This window comes from Melozone crissalis, unplaced genomic scaffold (assembly GCF_028551555.1).
Source record: "Melozone crissalis strain CALT ecotype California unplaced genomic scaffold, PUWL_Pcris_2 ptg000008l_1, whole genome shotgun sequence".
NCBI lineage: Eukaryota > Metazoa > Chordata > Aves > Passeriformes > Passerellidae > Melozone > Melozone crissalis.
In genome coordinates this window covers 16,640,327-16,666,783 of record NW_026535786.1, presented here as the reverse complement: position 1 = coordinate 16,666,783, position 26,457 = coordinate 16,640,327, and positions in this window count along the sequence as shown.

Here is a 26,457-nt window from a genome sequence, read left to right as displayed (position 1 = left end):
TGTAAAGAACGACAAGGTTCCCTAAGCCTCCTTTCCTCCAGACCAAACAACCCCAGCTCCCTCAGATGCTCCTTTATCAGACTTACGCTCCAGACTTCACCAGCTCCCTTCTCTGGCCACATTCCAGCCCCTCAATATCCTTCCAGTCATGCACAGCCCGAAACTGAACACCAGATTCAAAGTCCAGCCTTGACCAATCCAATTAGCCTTAGAGCCAGCCAGGATGGCCTTACTCAACACCATGGAATAGCACCTTGCACAGCGATTATTGTTTCTCCAAGAGCTGTTGCTTTAAAAACACTACCAGCACCTTTCAAAAGGCAAATCATAACTGTGGTGCCTTGGAAAGATTTGCTTCTAGTAGCTAAGTGCAGAAGCTGAGCTCACCCTAAGTATCGCAAGAATTATTTGGGGAATTTATGCTCTTGGGTCCTGGCTCCCGGTCACTAGCAGGGAAATGCTGGACTGCACAGAAGCAAAATTTACAAATCTCTGTCACCGTATGGGAACGTTGTGATACTCCCAATTTACACACACTCTTTGGATGTGTAAATATTTCAGAGCTGCAGTTTAAGGGCACCAGTGATTTGCACAGCACTATATATCACTGCTTCCCAGGGACACAGTGCTACTGAAAAGTAGCACTCAAGTCAGGGGTGGATTTAACATTAGCATCTCAGCACTACGCTATGAGTTTGATTGTTTATGTACATCATGTCAACTGATTTAAAATCTATATTTACACACATTGAGATGGCCTCCACTCATTAATAAATTAAGACACTTGTAAACCACTGGATCTGCAAGTTGGCTTTCTAATTTACTAGCATCTGAGTATCAGATTGCCCACCCTTCCTAGGCAAAAGCTGATGAGGAACAATAAATGCTCCACAAAGTCCTGTGGACTGTGGTTGTCCATACGCCACTGGCATCCATGTTCCTCATCCTACGCCTCTCTGCAGACTAAATTTTTCCCTTCTGTCCCTAGGGTTATTAGCCTCGGATCTTTTCACCAACACTGAACTCAATCATTTAAATGAGTTAAATGACAAAAGTTAGTTTTTCCAAGAGGAAGATGGAAACCCGTAGCAGTAAGTTCTTGGGGGCTAAGAACCATGCAGTGAGCGAGTTGCCATCGCAGCTGCTCATGAGGGCCCCTTCTGCCAGCAGCTCTCCAAGCTCATAACTCCCTTCCTCCCCTGAGCAGGAATGATGAAATATTAGAGGCTCTGATCTCTGCCTCATTAAATAGAGAATATTCTCGCTCTGTCTTGACCTGCGCTAGGGCCAGTTTAAGGAGCAATCTGTCATGAGATCATTAATATAAAGACTTGCTCAGAGGGCAAGGATGTTCATCCAAAATTAAATTCTTAACCTTTTTGGGAAGGACTTTGGAAAGGATATTTTACCTTTCCCAACTGGAGGAGTCAGTTATATATTTCTGCACTGCAGAGATGATGGAATCAAAGTCAAGAGGCCAGCATCCTGCTGAGACTTTGCCTCCCCAGTTCTTTCAGTGATGTCCAGCATGGTATGAGCAGAAGCCCTAGAGATCAGGAAGTAGAGCAGTGGTCATGGAGCAAACCAAGGTCAGTTAAAAACTGAAATGAATACAGTTCAAATAGGCCAAAGACACGGCCCCATAAGAGTTGCTTGGCAAGGGAGAATATGAAGACACTGGCAATGCCTGTAAATAGAGAGATGCTGTAAAAACACGAACAAGTCATAGCTATCTGTTCAAGACACAGATCCAATTGTCTGACACAGTGCTTGCAAGTCACATGAGTGACAAAGGTGGCTCTGGCTCTGCTTGAATTGCTGCTCATAAACATTCTGGGAGAAGGTCTGTCTTTTAATATATGAATTTATCATATTTGATATCTAAGTGGTTCCTTGGCCTTCCTCATGCCCCTCTCTTCACTTTTTTCCTACAAAAGGCTTTAATGACCAGAGGTACCCACAGTGTGATGATGGGAGCAAGCTGTAAGGATGGAGGCAGATGGAGAGAGAGAGATAGAAAAACCTTCAGTACAAACATTTTCTCCTAATAGTATACAATCTACACAGACTGCTGCAGAAATGGGATGAATAATAGAATCACGGAATTTTCTCATCCTCTGTCACCGTCAAATCCTATTAAACTCACTCCAGGTAAAAGGTACACTATTGACACTGCTAAAACTACACTACACATCGGGGTTACCATAAGCAAATGAAAGAAGATGGGTGTGAGAGAGGATAAAGAGAAATCACAAATCATCATCTTCCCAGTGAAGCATCAAGAATATACGTATTGGGGCTGAAGTGCTATTCCTGAGGACATTTAAATGCTATATCAGGTTAGGACTGGAGCTTGATGTTAACCCTCTCGTCACTGTTTTATTTTTCTGTGAATATTGTCTCTGCTGCTTCTTTTGAGGCTAATGTGCTTTTATACCAAAGAAGATACAGACAACTGGATTAGTATGGGATTTAGGGAGCAGGCTGTGTACCGGGTGATGTGACAGCGAACAACTAAATTTAATATGGCAGCTTGATCCATTATGTATTTTATTCCAAGAAAAGTCAACATGGGCACATTAAACCTGGACTGGATCTGGCATCACAGTGGACTAGGATCCAGAAGTGTCAGTTCTGGGCCACATGATGATCGCATTTTAACAACCACTTTTGCTGCCACTAAGTACATTTTACATGGATTAAGCTTATAAATGCACATAATCCTCATTAAAAATCATCCTGACCCTAAACTTTAAGTAAATATACATAATATTTAGCACCTTTTTGGCATTTTTACTTGTGAAGTTTAAAGACCTTTAATTAATCGATATTGTTACTCTCATTTCCTCAGAGACCCTAGCAGGGAGGCTAACACATGCAAGGTTGCCCAGTGAATCAAGAGGCTTAGGGACTACACACAAATAGTTTTCAAAAACCCATATGCAGCCTTTGCTCAGCTTGCTACCAGAACTGAGACTTTATACACTGTCACCAATTAGGCTTGAAATTTGCACACATAACCAGAATCCTAGTTCTGATAGTCTTGGAGGGGTATGAAAGTAGTTCAGGTCCTACCAAAGACACAATATGGTGACTACTGCTCTTCCTCAAGCAATTACTGGATTAATTAAAGACATGCAGAGATAACTTTAAGTACTCTGAAATAACCTCTCTCTTCTCTCCTGGATCTTACACAGGTTTAACTTCCTATATGTAGACAGAGGAATACATGACACAGTAAATATTAATCAGCTGATAACACTGATTACACCAAGGCCTGGCCCAAGCTTGGCACCACAGAACAAATTTGCTTACTAGAGATAAGCAGCTTCTAAGAAATGTAAAGTCTCTGTTATGTTTCATTAAATTAAAAAAAAAATTATAATATGAAGAGGGCATGCTGAAATTAATGCCAAGTTGTCCTTTGCATATCACTGACCAGATCCTTCCCAAACTTTTATCAGTTCTGAGAGGGACACAGCATGCAACTATTCCAAGAATCAAGGAGAAGCCTTTACAGAAACAGGTTTTGTAATGATTCGCAATTCATTTAGCATACGGAGCAACATTCTGGGTGTCGTGTCTCCCAGCTGGTGGCCAGACGCTGCAGTGGATGCGACCAACTGGCCACAGTCTTTCAGCCTGGCAAACCAGGCTTCTGTGTGTGCATGGCCAGCGTGTTTCCATGGCTGAGGCTCACAGCACCATGTCCAAGTCCTGCAAGCAGATGCCAAGCCAGCTGAACCACAGAGGAAATTATCCTCTGGCCAAACTGGGCAAAGGGATGCCAAAGATGGGGAAAGAACACCAGCCAGCCAAGAGGATCTTAACATTGAGAGTAGTCATCTTTCCCTAATGGTCTTAGGTCTGAGATAGATGGAAGGAGGAACAGATGGCTTTCACATTCAGAGCTCAGCTCAAGGATTCAAGGGGATGTGAAGTAGCTTTTCTGTAGCTTCTCTAATTTTGCACACCTTTTTGCAGCAATACATCAGGTTCTAGGGCTGGCTTCACTTAGGCTGGAGCTCCTGCTGCACAGGGGACTGAGAGCTCACCTCTGAGAGCAACATACCCGGGGCTTGGTGCTGGGATAGACACAAATTAATGTGCCCAAATTAATGTGCCCAGGGCCCAAGTGAAAAACAACCTTTGTTTAATGGCAGCTTAGAGATTTCTTCAGTGCTTCATCCAAATACTTCTCAGTGCCGCTTTTTCCTCTGTAACAAAAGGGAGGGTCCTGATCTGCTCTCAACCATTGCTCTGAGAGCCAGGAAAGGGCTAGGTAAATGCCACTTTGTCTAGGATGAATTGTGGATGCTGAGGAAGAAGACAGAGATTTTTAGCATGCATTCAGCCTGGAGAGCTGCACAGGTAGAAATGTCTCCTCAGTGGTGAGTACTAAGGCCTATGCAGCCTGGAGGATGGGTTGCACTTAATTGCTTTGCCCATTTGCAACTGTACGGTTAATTTTCAGCTAATTTCTGCCCTGAGTATGACTTAGCTATCACTGCCATAGCATTACAGCTAAAGACCCGATTGCATTTCCAGATAGGCTTGTCACTTAGAAAACACTAATGCCCCACTTTTGCAAGGCAATTATGAAGTATTACTCTGATTTTATAACTTACCAAATTTCTGTGTGGCTGCAGACTGATAACATTGAACCAGCAGCAGCATTGATTTAGTGCTGCTGGCAGTCTGACTTCTGGAATACTACAGGCCACCAGTGGCCGTAATACAGGAATAATTAATAATAAGGCTTAATCTTACCCTCTAATGAACAGAGGAAAACCTCTCTCTCACCCTTGCCCATCCTCCTCTCCCTGAATCCTAAGAGGAAGCAAAACTGTGATTTAGCAGGCACATCTGAAGGACCAAGGGTCTGAACACAGAGGAGCAGGCAAATGGCTTTCATCGTACAATGTGCGGATTGTTGCAGGTACTGACACACTATGAAGGGAAATACATCCACCCTTCACTGGCTGTGAGAAAAATGCTTGCTGGAGTCTTTGAGGGAGCAGTGAAAAGGAGTGATGTCTTATTTCTATTGTATAAAACAGCTCTGAAATCAAGGCACCTTTGTTTCTAAATAGTCTGTCTTTGTTTCCATGTACTGGCTGTTCAAGCAATCAGAAATCCTGAGTGTAGCCTCCTTTAAACCGTGAAAATTAGTTTTCTAGATTTCTTGGTTTTGAATCATCAGGTGACATTTAGGGCTGTATTTTCAAGCATTTCATCAGGTGACATTATAGTAAAAAAACCTTCAAGCCCTCCTCACTTCCCCCAAAAAGCAATGAAAGGAAAATTTGTCTTCTCCCATACCTAAGAGGTAGCTGAGCTCGAAATTAGATATGGAAGGACTAAGGATTGCTGCTAAAATTGTGAGCGTCAACAGTGCAAAATTTCCAAAATCCCCGTCCCAGTGTTGAGGCTGTGGTAATGCTGTATTTGAAATGGAAAATGCTTTATTGTGCTCTACTTGAATTCTCCCATGCTGCTCTCCTCTCCTTGTTAAAGACATTCACGGGGGAAACCTCTGCATGTTCTTTGTGTGTGAGGGAACAAAGTGTCCTCTCCCCTGGAGGCAGAATGCAGTGCTACTGAAGCTAAAAAGGCTCAAAGTGCCATATAATGCTAAAATAACAGGGAGTTTTACCTCTACTTATCTCTCATAATCCTGAGCTATTTTTCCTCCAGATGAAATGAAAGATATATCCCATCATCTCCACTGCACGCAAATATCATAGCCTGCAAAGCTACACATTAGCAAGTTGGGAGATTCCCTCCCACAAGAGCAGATCAGCTCAGGTGAACAATGACTACAAATTTTGGGGTTCCCCCCCCTCCCAGACCTCATTTTATGCCTGAAACATATGATACCTGCTAATAACATATGTAGCTGTGGGAGCCACAGTAATTACTAAGGCAAATGAATCTCATGCCTCAGGAAGCAGAGTGCTTTCCATAGGGCTCAGGAAGGGAGTCCCCTGCCTGAAGCATTACCCTGAGACGTGAGGGGCCTGCAACCTGCCTCTTCGCAGCGGCTGTAACTGCACCTCTTGTCTATCAGGCAGCTCAATCCAAAACCCTTGGCAGGAAGCTGTGCCAATAAATATATTCTTTATTGGCAGGATATTGCACTCCTCTGAAATATCACATATTTGGCCATTAGGGAAGGCAGAGTCTGATCTCGTATGTCAAATTCTATGTTCCCATGAAAAATGAAGGAGCCACTTTGCTCTACTCCACTGTCCTCTTCTCCCAGCTAACCAGCCAAGGATGCTGTCAGAAGTAAAACACAGTACGGGGCTTGTTTTGCCCTGGCAACAGCTGTACCCAAAAGTAGCATCGAGGAGCGACTGGAAAGCAGAAAAGGGGCAGGAAAAACATGTGTCTACTTGCCAGATGAAACTGCTGAGAATTTTAATTTTAGGCTTCTCATCAGCCCTGACACAAAAATTGTAGCATCAGTTAAGTTGTAATGAGTTGGTGGTGCATGTGACGTTTACAGATTGTAGATTAGGAGCAGAAGTGCAGGACTCCACAATAGCCTCACTTTGCAAAGAGAGAGTGCTTGGACCCAGGGCTTAAGTTCAGGAGTATCAACAAGAAATTGAAGTGCTTGGGGAATAATAGGATACAAAGCTTTTCTTCTGTACATTAAACTAGCTTTTACCACTCCCTACTAGGTGATCAGAAGCTCTTTACATGTGCCTGCCTCATTTTCGGCAGGTATTAGGTGGCCAAGGGCTAGTTGATTTCAGTACAGACACCAACCCCAAGCCCTAGCTATTGCAATAATTGATTTCCTCACTGTGATGATAAATTTAGGATATATGTTAAAAGACAGAAAAAACGTGTGCAAGAAGAGGAAAGACTGAGTCAGCACACCTGACTACAGATTTTGACCACTCTAGGGCCTGATTTTCCCCTCGAGATCAGTCAAATCCTTGCCAGCAGATGAGCCTGCAGACATTCTGAACATAGACCAGATCTGCTGGATTATCCCCACACAAACATCACTTAGTGTGCCATGATGTTAGCCTCAGGATAGATGCAGGGTGCCTGAGCCACCCTTGCTTGCAAGGGGTGTGCACAATGGAAGAAGGGCTCCTGCAGTTCCTTCTCTGGTGTCTCTGACTGCCCAGGAGGCTGGAGCTCCTGTTGCTGCGGGCACCACTGCCACCAGTAGCAGGAATGCCAACAATAAGTGGCAAGCTGTAGGGATGCTGGGTTCTGCAGTGCACGGTGTTTGTGAATCCACAGGCAGGGAGATGAATGCAAGGGGGAGAGGATTAGATTAGCTCATATTCCTAAATGTTTAGTATGCTCTGATACTCCATGAACCCTCCTTTTTTACCCTGCTCCCTCTTCTTCCCCCTCAAAACTCAGCGTCTTTCCTCCTGCCTTGTTTCATCACAACTCCAGATTGCTTGAACAAGCTGCCTGATAAGCCTACAGATGCCATCAGGAAGCAATGATGTTACAATAAGTGTCACAGGGAAAATGTCAACTGTATCATTATAATGAAGGTCATGTCTCCCTCACAGAGAGCTCAGGGCTCTGCACAATTCGTGTGTTGTTATTAGGTAGATGTTGACATGTGTAACTTCTACCTTACAAGATTCACAGCACAGGGACGAGGTGAGAAAAAGCTGGCTCAGATCTACTCCAAGGTTCAGCCTCATAGAAAGTACAGAAGAAAACAATTAACATGCATTACACATGTGGAAATTCACCATATACTCCAGTTCCAGCTCCCTGTGACAGACAGGATACACACACAGGACACCAGGGCAAATGCACAGCACGTAAGCAGTCTCAGACAGCACCAAAGCAAAGCACAAAGAAATACTAAGAGCAAGTCAGGCACAAAAGCAACCAGCCTGCATCCCAAAGTTGATACTAGTAAATGGCACTTGGACACTCCATGTGAAACAGCTCGCTGCCTCCCTAATGTAGGGAATCTCCTCCTTTTAAACCTAGCAATAAAAATGATAAAAAGGGCACTATAAAAAATAAAAGCTTTGAATTAATACTCTAATGAAGTTTTATTATTTTTCTAAAAAAGATTTTGTTCCATGATGAGAAAATATATACTCTCCTTGGCTCTGAGTCTGTGCTAGGAAGTGGTTGTAGGAGTGGCGGGGGATGTTTGTGCATGCATGTGCGCATGCGATGAAGGAAGGCACTGAATGCAGAAGGCAGAGACCTTTCAGTTCTCCAGAAAGACACAATGTTCTTTCCCGTCTTCTCTCCACATCCAAACCTGTCAATATTTTGCTCAATAAAGGATGACATGTTGGCAAGGATTTTCACATGCACACACAGAGGCACGTATGCACTTGCACCCTGGAGCTGGAGCTGGTGGAAGTATATTAAAATCTGAGAGATTTGACTAATGCGAGGCATCGCAAAGTGCTTACAGAGATTCACAAGACTGCCCATCACTCATTTGTCAAGGAAGATTGTTAGGGCATTGCTCACAGATCCCCCAGGACATCAAAACTACTCGTGTACAGACTGAGAGGAGGAAAGGAGCATAGTATGAGAATGATCATCTGAAGAACTGGAGGTGAACAGCTTTTGAGGGGCAAGGGTAAGGTAGGACTGGTGTATCAGCACACTTTATGGGTGGCTGAGCACCATTTTACTCTTCCTCCAGTCCAGAAAGTCAAGGGAGAGGTAAAGCAGTGGGATCGGCAGGTTGCATCTAAATGATAATTGCACTTCCCTGTGATGCTGGGTTGTAATTTATCTGCTCCCTCCCATTCCCACAGTGCTATGGTATATCCCCTCCCATCAATTTGTTCCCATATGTGCTACTGTGAGGCAGAATTGCTGGTTGGACTGAGCCTGATATTTTTTATAGCAGACTGAGTCCACTCAGTTACTTGGGGAAATTCTGCCTCAGGACTGAAAGTATAGGAGGTGTTGAAGCATCCATTTGCATTTTATTCTAGTAAGAGCAGATTGAAAGTTCCATTTTATTCCTCCATCCTTCGGGTCATATTCTTATGCCTCTAAGAATAAAACAGCCAATGTGGAATTCACAAGCAATAGGTGAACACACTAGAGATGCATTGAGAAGGTAGGATGATTTGGTTTCAATCCTCCACTCTCTAAAAGGTAAACTGCAGGAAGATGAGAGAAGGTTGTTTACCTTCTATTCCCTTTTTCTATCCTAGGATGATCCACCTCTCTTGTCTTTGCTAAGTGCTCTGGGAAAAAAGGAGTTGAAACTCAGAGACAACCCTTACAAGTCCATCACATGGACAGGTGCTACAAGTTCTCTGCAGAAAATACTTACAAAGAGATGTCAGATCCTAGACCAAAAGGGATTGTACTTCAGAGGGAGACCTTCAGAACAAAGCCTATTGAAGGAATCTCCACAAATGCTAAGTTTAGTTTCTTATATCAAGTTGTCATTGTCTTCCCCACCATTCCACCATCCTGTCATATCTCCATAGTCTAAACAGAGAACAAAAAAATATTCTGTCTTGAGATTTCCCAGATTAAAGCCAGTGAACCATACTCAAGAGATAAAAGGAGAGTTGAGGCTTTCCCTCATCATGGGGTAGAAGGTGAAAAAGAGGAAGAAGTGGTTTGGGGGCTGGCCAGCAACCCCATTCAGCACAATGGATTTCTGAATCAAGCCAAAGAAGGGATTCACTGGATAAGCATAGCAAGCCTTCCCTCAGAGAAAATCACCAAAGGACTGGGTCCACCGTCATCAGAAGCAACCCCCTGTTGGTCCTGCTGCTGCAAGCAAGTCAATCCCAGTGGGCCACAGATTTTTTCACTTGGCTCCTGATGTGCAAAGTAATCTGAAAAGGAGTGCTTCCTGCATTTCTGCCTCTGCTTATTTATTCACTTATTTTAATTTGAAAGAGGATTTAGTGATTCTTGGGAGTCAGGGATCGATATCCTTATCTTGAGCCAAGAACAGCTCTGAGCAAGAGCGGTCATGGGATTCTCTGACTGATGGCACACCTCAGAACTGACCTCCCAGCATGGCCTGGCTTCCAGCCAGCCTTGAGCCACTGCCCCTGCTACGCCACAGCCACTCCAGCACCTCCCTTGGCTGTTTCCTCTCCCTCCTGCACTCCAGTCTTCCTTGAGTAGAGACTATAAGATACAAACCAGAAGGTGAAACTATGGGATTGGGATGATAAAATTAAGATGAGATCCACCAAATTCATTTTAATTTGCAATCATAAACCAAACTCCGCTTTACAAGACAGAGAAATTAAAAAGTAAGATGAGAATGAGTTCAAGTGCGTCAGTTACAGGTTGTTAATAGAACTAAATTATTTTGTACTATTTATATTTTATGAAGCACTATTGCTGTGTTTTGTTCCACAGCACATCCCAATAAATGATTTACCAACTCGTAAAGGATCCAGGAAACTGATCTCTGCTCATTCTGTAGAAGGCCAAAGATCCTGATCTCTGTGTTACAACACCATCCCCCCCAAATACACTGATGCACTTGAAAACTTAAAAAAAAACTCCAAAACCCTTATCAGTCTTCACTTGGTTTTTAAAACTTTTCTACTATTTTTTTTCAATTGGTATAAGATAGTGTTCTGCTAGAAATTAAGCAATTTTTCAAAAAATGATAGAGAACATTTGAAAAGTCCATAAAAGAAATTACAACTTTCTAATGAAAAATAATTTTTTAACATCACACATATTTGATTTTCATATTTCTGACAGAAGAAATAATTATAAAAAGTAATTAGAAGTATTATTTCTTAAGCTTAGAAATATTTCATAGCCTTAGAGGTTTCCTTTAGAAGACCTCAGCTAATCCTACTCCCTTCTGAACACCCCTGAACTAGGATATGCAGGACTGCTGATAGATCAGACTCACTGTAACTAGGTGGTACAGAGAAGGCAGGCAGTTTTCTAAACATGCAAAGCTGTCTCTGCTAACCTTCTCTCTGTTTTGGGTTTTATATTATACTAGGCAAGCACAACATTTCAGATTTTTTAGCATACCTGCATCAGACTGTGGTGATATCAGATGGCACATGATGGAAGGTGAGGACCACAATCTACTTTATATGAAGCAAAAGTGACACTTGTGAATCAGTGAGGCAAAAGGTGTGCCGTGTCCCTGCAGTGTCCAGTGGATGAGGGCAGTTGGGACCAGAAGATGAGACTTCTCTCCCTGCTCAGCAGAAAGGAAGGACCCATGGATACAGCTGATCACATCTCTGGCAAAGCAAGCCACTGTGTAGGTGTCATGGAAGAGGATGATGTGTCACTCTTGGAGGCACATCAGATAGTTTGACTCCTGCATCCTATTACACTGATCCTTTACTCCAACCAAGCTTTGCCTGGGTGAGTAAAGCAGCAATAGCAATGACCAGCAATGTTTTTTTATGGTAACTTCTATCTTCTCATGGTTTGGGAGCCATTGCTTTCATGTACTCTTGAATGAGTCATGGCGAACAACAGGAGCTCTGCTGGCACGGTGGCATGCTTGGGCACAAAGGGCCTGCCCTCAGGAGTGACAGTCAGTCAGTTGTGCTGGAAGGGCACATTAGAGGCTGCTTCTCAGCCCTGCACTGCTCTGCCCTGCCAGAGCATCTCCAGATGCAGGAAAGAGTCGTTTCCCACACCAGCAGCTCTGACCATGAGGAGGTGCAAGACCAAGTCAGATGCAAAACAAGTCAGGGTCCTGTTTAAGCTCTGTCAGAAAGTACCAGCACTGTTCTGATCAAAGACGTGGCCTTCAGAGCCCTACCACAAGCAGGACTCACTCCCACCCACAATGGTCTCGGTTCTTTTTAAGAGCAGTTACAGACTGGTAGTTGCATCATTGCAGAGCTCTGCATGGACTCTTGCTTAGGCATCAGATGGGTCTGGGGTCAGCGCAAGACTTGGAGGGTGCTGGGAAATGAACATACTGCTGTGGGATACACCTTGTTTGGGACTGACTGTGCAGACTTCTGTTCTTAGCCCACAACACCTCAGCCTTGATCACAGAAACAGGCCTGCATTCAGCCAAAATAAGAATAGCTACATGCCCTGAGCACCAGTTTACTGAAGCAGCGCAGTCAAGGCCAAGGGATGTTGAAGTCCCAGGGACCAAATGCTTCCTGTCACAAGGCCTGGAGGCGACCGTCACTTTAGACAGGGTCATGAAAAAACCACTGTGTCGTGAGGTCTGAGGGGAGGAGTAGAAGCCCGAGACAGATATTGAAGGGAAGCCGAAGAGACAGCAAGCAAAGCACAAGGGCTGGGATTTGAGGGGAGCGCATTTACTACTGGCTGAACTTGTTACTGTTTCAGTGCAGTTAGCTCCTGTCTGTCACTCTCAATAAAAGTGTTATTGATTAGCATGTGACTTTATTGTAGGGAGCTGGCCAGGAGCCAAGGTGGAAGGACTCCAGAGGGAAAAGAGGACGACTGAGCTGGCAGGGAGGGGAGGGGGAAAGGGGGACGGAGGAGGAGGAAAATGAAGCTTGGAAACATAAAATCTTGAAAAGAGTAATTAATTCTGATCATTACAACAATCTATCCAGATTTTCAAGAATATTATAAATCAGTTGCCTGTACCCCTCCTATTAGCATTCACGCTGGGGAGGGATCCTGGGGAGAATTGATCAGCTGAGAATGCCAGTGCCCTGGGGAAGGACTCCAGCTCAGAGAAAGGAGGATTGTTTTGGCTGCTCTTTTCAGACCAATCCTCTGCCCAGGTCCCTGGAAAACCAAGGAGGATGGAGGCATGGCCCTTCAGGAGAGATGCATGGTCCCTTAGCCCACCTCCACTGCTGTTCCCTTGAGGGTATGCCAAAAGAAAGGGCAGATGGCCTGCAAATCTTTCGGAAAGTGAGAAACTGTTACTATCACTTGCAGCTTGACTGGAAAAGGAAAAAAATACAAAAAGGAAATCCCTACAGAAAAAAATTCAGTGTAGAAATTGAAGGGCAGAAAATTTATACCTTTTACATTAAATTAGAAATAAGCTTTATTTTTAAAAAATCAACATTTTCTCTGAAATGTTTCGTTCTAATTGCTTTCTTTGGGAAGATTTTCTTTGAAACCTGCATCATTAACCACAGAATCACATTTTTCATGAAAAAAATTAACTTTTTTCCCTTCCACCTGCAAACTACTTCCTTACTTCTACTGGCTTTGCAAAGTCATCTGGAGCTCCTAGGAAGAACATAAATGGGGAATAGGAATAGTAGTGAAAGATTATTCATTTAACTACATGACAAAAGATACTCCATCATTATCAAATAAGTCTTGGTCTACCATTTAGAAAGAGAAGAAATAAAATTTTGATTAGATGACTGATGGGTTTCCTATTTATGTATCTCAAAGACTTGCTCCCAGTTCCCACCTTCAGGCTGGCCCACCTTCCAGCAGGCTGTGCACTGCCTCCTTGGAGGCTCACAGGATGGAGCAGCTGTGGAGTTCTGATGGGAATGACTGGAGCTTTGTTCAGGAAGCTCGGCACAGGAGAGCAGACAGCGCTGAAGGCTGGAGCCAGGGATGCTGACAGGCCTGCAGGACCAGACTTGTTCACTGTATACTCAGAATTTAAAAGCGTGCTTGTTCGGTGCATTTGCTTTCCAGAGAATAAAAATAAGCATGCTCCTGATGTACATGAGACATGTCCTGGCAGTACAAACCCAGATACCAACAGGGACTTAATAGTACACCGCACTTTGATAAAACAACCACCATAAAAGCACAACTCTTCACTTTCCCCTTTTAAGACTCAACTCCTGTATTTGATTTAGTTGTTGACACACACTAATTTCAAGGCTATCAATGCCCTGACCTTTTGTTTCCCTCCATTTCCTCTCCCCTTTAATGGAAATCTCTTCGGACACCCCTCTTTCCAAAAACACACAAGTTTTCTATGCTAGCTGTCCAGACACTGTCACAGGACATCGCTGGGATAGCAGGCTGGTTCAGTGACCAGGTGTGGTGCCAGTTGTTCCGGAGGGCTGTGACAATGGCACTGGTACCTGACTTCCTGCCAGGACTATGAAGATGTAGCCAAGGCAGCTTGCACCCTGAACTGAATCAGCATTGGCTGCATTCTCTGGTTGTGTGTGGCAACTTTATGGCAGCGTTAATAGAGCATTAACTCTGCCACAATATCAACACAATCACTTGAAGCTTCAATCCTCAAACCATGTGGAGCATGGAACTTGGAACCACATGGAACCAAGCCACATGGAACTTGGTTGTCACATCTGTCCCTTCCCTCCTCCCCAGCACACCTTCCCCTGTGACCTTTGCTACCTCCCTCCCTCCCTCCAGACTGGCAGCAATGAAGTGACTCCATTAAACCATGGGCCCAGATGGCTTTCTCCTTTCTCTGAGTCCATCTGTGGCCACACTCTGCCAAGCAGGACATTTCCCTGAGGCTCCCTTCACTCGCCTCAACATAGGTTTTTGGTGCCATTTGGGATGCCTTGGGGTGCACAAGACATCTGCACAGAAATGGCAGATATGACCCAGGACTACAGGAGACCTGTGCCCATCTGCACCAGTGGCAGGAAGCCAGGCAGAGCACCAGACATCTTTTAAAGCAAGAGACTCGAGCACCTAACACTGCTTCCAGCAAGCAAGCTGGGGTTTTGGTGTAGGGTGGTTATTAGATGTTATTGGGAGCAAGGACAAAGGATTTCTGTTGATACCTGCTTGACCTTGCCTTCCCAGCAGCAAGATCAGGAGAGAGTTTCTAGAATATTTTTCCAGCAAAGAGCAGGTAAATATCTGGCACCGTGTGCTAAAAATGAAAGACACAGTTACGTAGGGGAAGAAATCTACAGATTCCCCCACATGTTATTCTTTTTCTTCTCTTTGCACTATCTGAGCCATGATTATGGGGAAAGGGTACAGGAGAGAAGGGAAGATTTTCTCAGAGAAGTCCCAAATGACAATATGAGTAACTTGCTTGAATGCCTTTTTCTTCCTCCCATTTTTCCCCAGTACTTCCCTCTCTAATACCTGCTTTTTATATTCATTTTTTTATTTCTATTCCCTGTTTCCCCCACTGCTGCCAGCTCTTAGCTTCATTTACTAGTTTTGATTGCATGTTATTTACTTAGCACCTGTTGATTTGTGCCCCCAGGGCCTCTCTGTTTTAAGCAAGGAGAATGCATATGATTTTAAACAGGCGTAATTTTATAGAAGAAAGGAAACAATCACCGCAACTTCCTTCTTACTAGGAAAAAAACAAAAGATGTTTCAGCAATTGGTCACAGCTGAGCTGATCCCAAAATGGTGACCACAGAAAGGGTCAGGGTAGGAATGACAGGAAATCACAACATATGGAACACATCATATGTGTGTGTGTCATAGATCTACTCAACTTACAGTGCCCTTTAAAATGTTCATGACTTGACAGCCAAAACTCAGCTCCTCCATCAGCACAATGACTTGCTGACCACTCCGCAGCCAGCACTGCCTTCATGCTGATGCCTTCCATGGGAAAACATCCTACAGCCAGCTAAGAAACGGCAAGAGGGTCTAATTCCTTCACTGCCCAAGATCAGGGCTTAGCCAAAGTCTTTATCAGAAAAATCAGATCAGGACCTTAGCCATTTTCTCACTTTTTATGCTACTTACAAATTAAGTTACAACATACTTCTCAAAGAATCATCCAGCCATTTATTAAGCAGGTAATCTACTCTGAACACATATCAGCCCGTGGCATGGATTAAGACAGCTTGCTTCTAGTATGGTTGGGGTTTGGGGTCTTTTGGTTGGTTTTTTTTTGTTGGTTTGTTTTTGTTTTTTTTTTTGTAGAGACAAAAGAAAATCTGCCAAGCAATTGGATTTTTCTTCTTTTTTAACTATAAAGGTAAAACATCTCAGGAAGTAAAAGCCCTAGAAACACAGCAGCTTTTCCATGTCCCTCTCTCTCCTTGCTCGTTGTCTCTGGGAGGCCTGAGCTGTTCACAAAATGGCAGGCTGACTCAGTGCCCTGCACTAGTCTTAAATACTGACATCCCTTTAAGTCTATCAGTTTATGATGCCATCTGATGTAGTAGGTCATTAGTCACTTAAGTCACATGGTATTTGCACTGTCCCCTTATTGGATGATTGATGCTTTAAACAAAACATGAAAATGTCAAGTTATTTCATTATATTGTGGGTGGTTTTTCTAATGTTGCTCATTAGAATTTTGGCCAGAGATGTGTATAAGCTTTTAGGACTCATTTTCACAGGCAGTCAAACACTTTTCCATACTTTCTGACATCAAAAGAGAGGACATTTCCCCCATTCATAGCAAAATTAAGTGTATAAGCATAACTTAGTAGTACTGTGTATATTTTCTTTTTGTAGACCGGCTTTTCCAGTTGTGTAGAAACAAGAATTGCAGAGGCACTAAAAATGGAATCAAGTTCAAAGACCAAGATGGATGTGCTTCTGACAGCACACTTTGATTCTCAGCATTGGGTCATCATAATCGACCCCTTGGTGTTCACTTGAAATCCTCTCTTTTTAATCCATGCTCTTTCCTTTCACAAGATGCAGAGTTTTACAGGTAGGATATTCAGGAGCACACAGCACTGGCTTATCTTTGACTTCACTGTAAGCACACACATGCCAGTTGCAAATGTTTTTAAAACCTTTCCCAAAGTCATCATCACCTTATACCCTTTCCTACTACTTGAGCTTCTCACCGCTCTAAATCCTTCCCTACCACCTTACAGGTTACTTTCCGGCAGAACTTTCTTAGTCAAACTCAACTTATGATTTCATTCACTCCAGAAGAAACCATTACAAAAAGACAGTCATGAAGCAGCTATGCAGGGTACAAGGAAGTACTTCTGTTTCTGAAAGCACATGGAAAATGGTTCTTAGTTCTCAGCTGACAAGAACCACTTGAAACACCAACACATGCTCCATTCACCACTGGACCAGAAGATGCCCCACAGAGGAACAGTAGCTCACTGATAACAGGAAAAAGACAAGAAAAAATGCTCTGAGAGAGGGAAAGGAGGAGCTGCATGGAATAAAGTGTTCTCTGCCACCTTGTAGATGGAGGATTCAGAGCAGAACTTAAGCCTGCAGTGAGCAGATTGCCATGCACACACTGACTGTCCACAAGGTGAAATGATACTGAAGAGGCATTTCCATTGTGAAGACTTTCTGAAAGGTCTGCTGGATCTGATGGGAAGAACATTTTTCACAGAGATTCAGACAACAAACTGTGCTTTCCACAATAAAAATACCTATTAAGCTCCATTATGGTTATTTTTATTGAAGCTAGTCTAGACATTCAAGTACAATTTTTATTAATCTCCAGATAAATAGAGATCTAGATAAAGATGGAGCCACTGCTGCTGTGTAGGGTCAGACTTCATAACAGCCCAGTCATTATCCTATCTCCAACAGCAACCAGAACACAATAAGCATTCAAGCTTCCCTCATTCCCAAATGTCCTGTGACTCATACTCTGCCTCACTGTGTTAAACAGTTTCTCAGCAATTTTTTTTCCATTAAAGCATTTAATATTTGGAAATAAAAAATGAGAAAATTTGGCTTATTCTTCCGTTGATGAAATGAATCTCACTTGAAAGCTTGTTTTATTCTAATTTCCAATCTGCCCGAGATCTTTCGAGTCTATCTAATCCTAAAATACCAAACACTTTAAGAATTCTTTTTAAATAGTTTTCAGAAATTGGATAGAGTCAGCAGTTTCTCCCAAGGATAGTACAAGCTTGAAGATGTCCTGGGCTTTTAAACAAAAACAAATTATGAGGTTTAAGCTTCAAACAAGTCCTTCCAGCCAACTCTGAACCCTTTCAGGTTTGGAAATTATTGTCTCTAGCAGCTCTTTTGGTAGAGAAAGAACTGAAACCCTGATCCCACCCTGGCCTGCATTTTCTTGTCTTGTGCTGGTAATGAACTGGTACAGTGAAAAGGTAATTTCTGAACCTGACAGATCCATGAGATGGAAGCTTCTGATTCTGGAAAGAGCTAGAAACTTTCCAGGCTACCTCAGCCTGGCTGTTTCTGGAGAAACTGGACGAGCTCATTTAGGATTGATGCTGAGGTTAAGAAATCTATCATGTTTTATTGTTCCTGCTGATGTATGACATGCCATCCTTCATCTCTTTGTAATGCAGAGTGCCTGCATGTTGGCTCAGATTATACTGTCAGCTTCACTTTTACTCCCTCCTCCCCCAACTCCATTTGGTCTGTTCATGCTAAAAATAACATCAAGATTCATGACTGTGAAAGGGATGGGCGCCAGAGAGAGGAAAACTTGCTGACTTAAAGACTCGTGGCCATACTTACCACCTTCTAGTGCAAGCCTGGATCGCCTCTATTCGAGGAACTTCATTTCTGACTCTGGAAATTGGGGGGCAAAGTCACAAACTTGAGGAGATTGTCCATTATTTATATTAAAATCTTTTCAGCAATGCAGGACAAGGGACAGATTGACACTTTCAGGCATTCCAGGCTCCTGTCTTCTCTGTGATGTGATCAAAGGCTGTTGAGTGGGTTTAATGTGTGGCTTATTCAGGAAAGGACACCAAAGCCCAAAGAAAAGTTCTGCACCTTCATTTTAAGGCTGTGTGAGGTTTGCACCAGGTCTTGGACATCCTCCACATGCATGGTCCATCTCTGTTTGGAAGCCTGACGGACAGCTCTTCCTTTCCAGACAGTAAGCACACGCTTGCAGGGAAGAAAGGAGCTTAAGCAAAAGTATGTACAAAGAATTTGTTCTGCTAATCAAGTAGCAGATGTCTGCTCTCTGAACGTAAAACAAAAGCTTGCCCTGTTGTGGTATTCAGGGGCTCCAGGCCACTGGAGATGTGCTTTCCCAGTAAGATTTCTAATGCTGCTCATCTCAAGACATTTAAGAGCCTGGGGGTTTTCTCTTCAGTTATTGTTCTTTTCTAAAATCAGAGGTCTTTTCTTTCTTAAAGCACAGCTACAGTGTCATGATGTCCTAATTTGTATAATTGCTGTCTATCCTAAAGTTTCCCCTGCAGTTTCAATTACATGTCTCACTTCAATTATACTCCTAATTCTTGTCCCAAACTGGCATACAGCATGACTAACAGTCATGGTTATTCTGCTCTACCCCAAAGCTGCCTGCACTGTCCTAGTGGGATGGCTGAATAGAAAACAGTTTGAAGCCACCTGGGATAAAATGCATTTGAAGAAATGTCAAACATTGACTCTGAGCTACTGTCACCTTTGTTTTGCATCTGGAGGAACACAATTTGAACCAGAAAAACTTAAAGGAAATTTCAAGCTCAAGGTTTGAACCAGAGAGTTAAGGGAGAGCAGCAAAAATTGAATACCCTGACCAGCTTCCTGGGTAGAGGAATGAATAGGTGAAAGGCTAGATTGAGGGGGCTGAAGACCCTCTAGAAAGTGTCCAGGGGATAAAACCATGCACTTCAAACAGTGCAAGAGGGAGACAGAGGAGAGGGCTGGGGTAGGGTTTGCCACACAGGCAGTAGGGCCTGTTCCATACAGCAGCTTGTCGTGTAAACAAGATGTACCTTTGACATCCTCCCCTTCAGGGCACCAAGGCATGAAGCAGGCGATGTATTTCAAGCCAAACAGGTGATTTGTAGGTGCTAAGTGTTCATAAAGACAAGATTAAAGAGCTCTCTGATAGCAGGGCAGTAAATCATTCCCCACCTGCAGAGTTGAGTGCCGGGCACGGATGCTCCTCCGACCCTGATTAAATAAAGGATGGCTCAGCAAGATGGGGGCTAAAGTTAGCTGACAGCTCATGAGTGAACTGGTGTCTTGCCTGCTGCTGTTGCAACTGATGGCTAATTTTCTCCCAAAGGAACCTTTGCAAAGGCTGGTAATTAAAACTGGTGGAAGGCAAACAGGCTCATGGGAAGGCAGACCCATCTGTCCACTATCCCCCAACCATGCGTGTCCCCTGACTGACAGCCTGCGTGGGTCAAAGCTGCTCCTGGGTGAATAAAATCCCAAGGCCTGGTGCTTTCACTTGCTCCAGTGAAAGAAAGCTACAAATAAATATCTAACAGCATTATATCCAGTATGCAACAAACCCTGATAAGCTCCAGGTGTCCTACATAGTGTGTTGGGGATCAAATACACATAAATATATATGTGAGCATATATATACACATCCCCAAAACACCCTTATGTTTTCACAGTATCCCAGGCTCTCCCCTGAGAATCATGCTTTCCCTTTCCCAGTCAGATGTGTGTGAAAATAATTATCTGGGTGTTACAACCTGGGAAGTGATGGCCCAGAGGAGGGAGCTTTTTCAGTCAAAGATGCAGAGTTTGATGGCAGAGCAGGTAACAGAACCCAGGCAGCATCAACTCCCAAGTCTCCTTCTTAACCAAGCACATGTTTAGACTAAAGAAGCAAGTTTTGTTTTAAATTACCTATTTGACTAGCCTAGATAGGACCCAAAAGAACTTAATGGAAGGGAAGCTTAATGGGACCTCATTAGATTGTTATAACATTTTTTCTGCACTGTGCTATTAGCTCTTTAAAATAGATTATCGGAAAGAACACACTTCACAGATTTAAATTACTTGTGGCTTTTGCCTTACCTGAGTTATTTCTTTTACTTTTTATTCATCTGGAGTTTTCAGGCTAGCTTGGTGAGATATTTCTTTCCCATTTCTAGATTTACAGATACTTGTAGGAAGCTGGCTCAGTCAGGTTGTTAGTGACTCTACTGAATCCTAATTTAAAAAATCATTTTAATTGATGGATTCAAATTTTGGAACATTTTGCTGTAAAACTAAGCAAAAGAGGGTTTTTTTTTCTAAGTTGTTTTTTAAAGAGACAACATGCTAACAACAAGATAGGCAGTCTAGGGTTTTTTTTGGAGTTTCCCCCATTTTGCCATTGTATTGAAGCTAGTTATATTCAAAGATCATCCAAGTCCCAGAGTTAGTCTTGAGTTGCATTTACAGTAGAAACATTCCGTAAACTTGGGTGTGCTCAGTTTTGCCCCAGTATGAGGAAGGAAATACAGTGCAAGAAAGATCTGGAGCATTGGATAGTCATGATCAGGTGATTTACCTCCAGCCAAGCTCTAAAACTGACCATGTAGCTTTGTTACAAAAGCTTTGGCACTGAACTGTGGGCCAAGAATGGAAGTCGCTCCACTTTGACTTAAAGAGCAAGTATTGCCTTCATGTGTTCCAGGCATAGCTCAAAGGTACAATCAATAGAAAGGTTAAAATAGAGGATAGGGAGATCCAAAACTGAGAAGTCCCATATGGTTGCTTTTCCTGAAAGATGTCTGCTTGTTTTGATGCTCATCCAACTACTTAACTATCTGCACTGATAAAAACAACCCACAATAAAGGCAGCTGCTGCCTCACAGCTCATGATGTTCTACGTTCAGCATCCTGTGTCCACTTTCATGAAGCAGATCAAGAGCATATGCTGAAGCACTACGTGTATTTTTTTTTGCCCCAGTATCTCCTGCTTTTCACATTACAATTTAATTAATTTCCCTATGGGAACATTATTTTCATGTTTTAGAAACTTTCCAAGCCAGTTTTCTTCTACACTGTCCCATTCAAAATACTGCCTCACTTTCTGATTAGGGAAAATGGGTTCAGTTTCCTTTGCATGTCTCTTCATTGATCCATGTCCTGGTTTTGGCTGGGGAAGAGTTAATTTTCTTTTCAGTGAAGGATATGGGGGTTTATTTTGAATTTGTACAGAACAGAGTAGTAATAATATAGTGATGTTTTTATTATTGCTGGGCAGGGCTTAGAGACAAGGCCTTTTCTGCTTTTTGCACTGCTGTGCTGGCCTGGAGACTGGGGGTGCCCGGGAAACTGGGAGGAGACACATTTGGGGCAGGTGACCCAAACTGACCACAGGGATATTCCTTTCCCTATGACATCATGTTCAGTATATAAAGCTGAAGGAAGAAAGAAGAAGGGAAGAACATTTGGAGTGATGGTATTTGTTTTCCCAAGTAACTGTTACACGTGATGGGACTGGTCTACTGGGGATAGCTGAACACCTGCCAGCCCATGGGAATGGTAATTGGATTCTTTGCTTTGCTTGTGTGGGCAGTTTTTGCTTTCCCTGTTAAATTGTCTTTATCTCAACCCACAAGTTTTCCAGCTTTTGCCCTTCAATTCTCTCCCCCATCCTGCTGGTGGGGGAGTGAGTGAGCAGCTGCCTGAGGTTAAACCAATATCCTGAGACTCTGCTTTTATAGTGTGGTGCACTCCAGAATAACTTCAGATTTCACTAATGCTGGGATTTCACTGGTTGAACCCACTTTTTACATACACACCCTTTTACATACACAGGCACAAATTCGTAGGCAGGGCTGTGGCAAGGAGCCTTGGCTGTGAAGGGAGTTACTGTACAAAAGAAAATGGTTGAACTCTTTTCATGCCCACCTCACTGAGGTGCTGTTTCATCCCATCAACCTTCCCATACCCAGCCTCTGCTTGAAAAAAAAGGCCTGCGTTAAGTTATGGACCACATTTTAATATTAGACCATCAGTTGACTTCTTCACCATGCCTCAGATGTAGAACTTGATAGCCACCACAATTTGATATCAAGTCAATATTTGCCACATTCCAGTCTTTTTTAAAGAGGACTACTCCTCCTTGCTCAAAGTGAGCTGGGCTGCACCTGCACTAGATTCTTGTCCCTCTCTAATTAACCAATTGTTTTATTGTACCCAAATATGGAAAAACATTAGTGTATGGACACAACCCAGATGTTCGCTCCCCAGTGTAAGGATTGGTGTTTTACCACGTGCTGGTGATTAGGTCTGAATCCTGAAAGAGTCCTTGGGTCTTTTTGAACTATGGCAGCATTCAGTGACTGAGAGCTGTCAGCTGTTTACATTCCTCGTCCTGTCTTTACATGGGTTAATTTAAACATACTAGTTTAGGATGAGGAAAGGCAGGGATGAAACCTGATGGCACCAGAGGTAAAGAGTGAAGGTCCTTACAGTGAGATGGATACCCAATCCCTGGAAATGTTCAAGGCCATGTTGGATTGGGCTTTGAGCAACCTGGTTTAATGGAAAGTTCCTTGTCCATAGCATGCCCATTTCTAGCTGAAACGAGAAGACTAAAAGTCCCTTCCAACCCAAATCATTCTGTGGTTCCGTGGGCAAACTCAGGCCATGAGTCCCTCTGGACAACTCCTCCCAAAGGCACCCAAAGCATTCAAACACCCATTGGGCCCCCATCCATGGGCTGTAGAAGCCAAAGGGAGCAACCTTGCATTTAGTGGTTGAACAATGTGTCTTCAGGAAGCTACACAGATATCTTCTGAAAAATAGATTTTCTCCCTTACCCAGAGGAAGGAGAGATTCCAGGGAGTAAGCCACAAACCTGCAGCTGGGAAAGAGCAAGAAGAGAAGGCAGCTGGGTTCAGTGCCTTTCCCTGCCAAACCCTTGGCTTCCCCATGCTTTGTCTGTGCAGCAGTGAGGAGAGCATTCCCCCCTTTCTATGAGGGCCAGGCAGATGAATGTCTCAGAGACTACAAAGGGTTTTTTGCTTGTGGTATTAGCAGGGACCACCTACGTATCTTGGACAGTTCCCTGGAAAGCCGTGCCGTGGGCCGGAGCAGCACGCCTGCCTCCCTGTTCCGCGCCTCTCGCTGCCACCCCTGTGCCTGCCACCCTTGCCAGCTGCCACCGCCGAACGTGGCACCGCCTGTGCCAGGAACAACGATCCCTGAGCAGAGCTGCCCAAGCACTGCCAGTCCCTCAATCCTGCTCAGCTCCCTGCGTCTCTCCCGGTGATTTACGTATCTCTGCAATGTTATTTATCAACTGCTCTATAATTAATCAGACGCAGAGCTTGGCAGCACTAAATGAGCAGCCTGTCTCCAGTGCTGCCACTGCCACCAGCCCCCTCCCCTGCCAGCTACCATGCTTTATCACACACCACAGCGCTGGAGCCTGCCTTCAGCCGCTCCTCATAATAGCAGCCAGGGGGGCTTTTCAAATGATCTCATCTCACCGGGAGAGCAGGCACTCATCCTGCCAGACTGGCAGGAAGGGAGGAATTAGCATACAGGTAAATGCCAGCTTCCTGCCGGTTATCCCACCAGCCACCTGGCTAAAGAGCTGCAGTTGCTCTGAGATTAAATATCGTGCTGTTCCTTGCTTCCTGACCTCTTCCTGCCCCTGCCACCCTAGCCTCAAATCTCTCTCCTTTCTGTCAGGTTGCTTTCTCTTGTTTTCTCCCTTTGCATCTTGTCCCAACATCCTTCTTTTGCTTTTCCTTTCTTCACTTTCCAACGTGTTTTTCTCATGTTGCTTTCTTGAGCTCACCCACTCTTACTGCTGCTCCCTTTCTCCCCAGTTCCCCTCTCACATAAGCCCCAGATTAAGTAGTCTGTGCAAATCAAATTACACTGTGTTGTTTTCATGAGCAAAAGCATAAGAGGAACCTGGACTCCAGAAGTCCTTCAGCTCAAATCTATCAGATATAAAGACCACAGATCCTAATCCAATAATAACATTTTGGCTCTGCCTCAGATTAAAAAGCAAGGCTCAGGAGACATGGGTCATGTTCCTAGATATGGTGTTTGTGGACAGACATGCTATTAGCAAGACACACTGCACCTCAATTTACCTGTCATTAAAATATAGAGGACAGAGATGCTAACTGACCCAAACTGATACAGTGTCCAGGCTTGTAAAAGTTATCACACACTCAGGGTTAAAGTGGAAGGCTTCAGAGATTGTCTAGAAATTTAAAATCTCTCTCCCATTTTATTCAGTATGGAGACTTGTATTGAACACACACTTTTTTGAACCAGCCTGTGGGAAACCAAGTGGGGACTATAACATTAGGAAAACTTGGCTTGACTGTAACCTTATTGCTGCTCTTTTCATGCTAAGGTCCCCCTGTGGGGGGAACCTTAAAAAAGCTCCTGCAGGAATGAGCAGACACAGTGAAGTTTTCACAGAGAACTTGGGCACTGAACAAGCCCTCCACTGGCAGAGGCATCACCTGTGAGTGATGACTGTGCAGCATATCTTGATTTCTCACATCCTCTTTCCCTAAAAACACTGGGAACATGGATGATTCTTAGACTTCAGCTGGGTCCCTCAGGCTTCTTAACTCTCCCCACACTAGCAGGCTGCCTAACTAGCTTATAATGACCACTAACTCTTCTGAAATGAGCCACCCTTTGTGGCTGAGGTGACCTCTTCAGACAAACAGGGCAAAGGAAGAGAAGCATCAGCTTTGTCCCAGTGCCAAATAACAACATAAAACTGGCAGTCTCTGACGCATGACAGCCTTGCAAAAAGGAAGAGACCTGAGCAAGGGACTCAAACCTAACCATCACCAATTAATATGAGTCCTCTCTGTTGGCCCATTGCACGTAAGTAAAACGGGACTGACATTAGTCAGGCATACCCAGATATTGAGCACAAGACGTAATCAGAGGGCAGATGAGAATTCTGGTGTATCCACTTGCCCATGCTTTTCATGCTAGAAAGCATTGCTTTTATCCTGCACGAAGAATGGAGGTGGGAAGCAAGACACAAGAGGAAAAAGATTGAATAATCTAGCACAAAATTTCATTTATTTATTTATTTAAAAGTAGATGGGGTATAATGGGAAAAACAAGAGAGATTAGAAGGAGAGGAAAGAGTAGTAAGGAAGGCAAGCTGTAGAAAATTGAGGTAATAGGAAATAAGGCAGATACAGAGAGATGTAGAAAAGCCCTGCTGAAAACCTTTATTTTAGCTCTGCTGTGCAGATGCTTAGCAGAATTTTTGCTGCCAGTGATGGGATGTTTCTGTTTCTCATGGATTTCTAGCTAACAGATTCATATTTTCCCTTTGGCTGAGGGCATGGAGTGTGTGTAAAATTTCAGTATTGCACCTCCTTGGAGCTTTCTCTCTTTCTCTTCAGGACTGCTGTTCTTTCAGGGCACTCTTGGAAAGGGTGCAAAAACAGCAGTTTAAAAAGCATTAAAGAAATGTAGTTGGTCCTAAAAGTCTTAGGTGGAAGGAACAGTATCCAAAAAGAGAACTAATTATTTGGTGGATTAAGGCCACTGGCTGGGTTTGCATAGTTAGCAGATGGACAAGAATGCAGTGGAGATCTTTTTCAGGATGGAAGGCATGGTGAGAACATCTGTCTGCTGCAAGCAGGAATATGTTCCTAGTCCACTTGGTCTCAAAAACAGAAGTGCAACCTCCTACTTGGACACAACTCACAGAAACCAAAACTGCATTGAGGGGCTTTTTTATGTTGTGAGATCAAAAGGCTGGGACTTGGCTTTGCAGAAGGGGTTTGGATGAGCCTCACAGTGTTGCAGACTGAGAACTGCTTAGATAGAGCTATAAAAGTAATTGCTAAAAAGACATTACCTTACAAAACCTTTGCCATCAGATTATGAGTTTGACTCCCGTGCATTCTGGTGGCACATTAAAATCATTACCATTTGCATCTGACCACTGTGTGGTGGTCTCTGTGTGAAGGAAGGTTT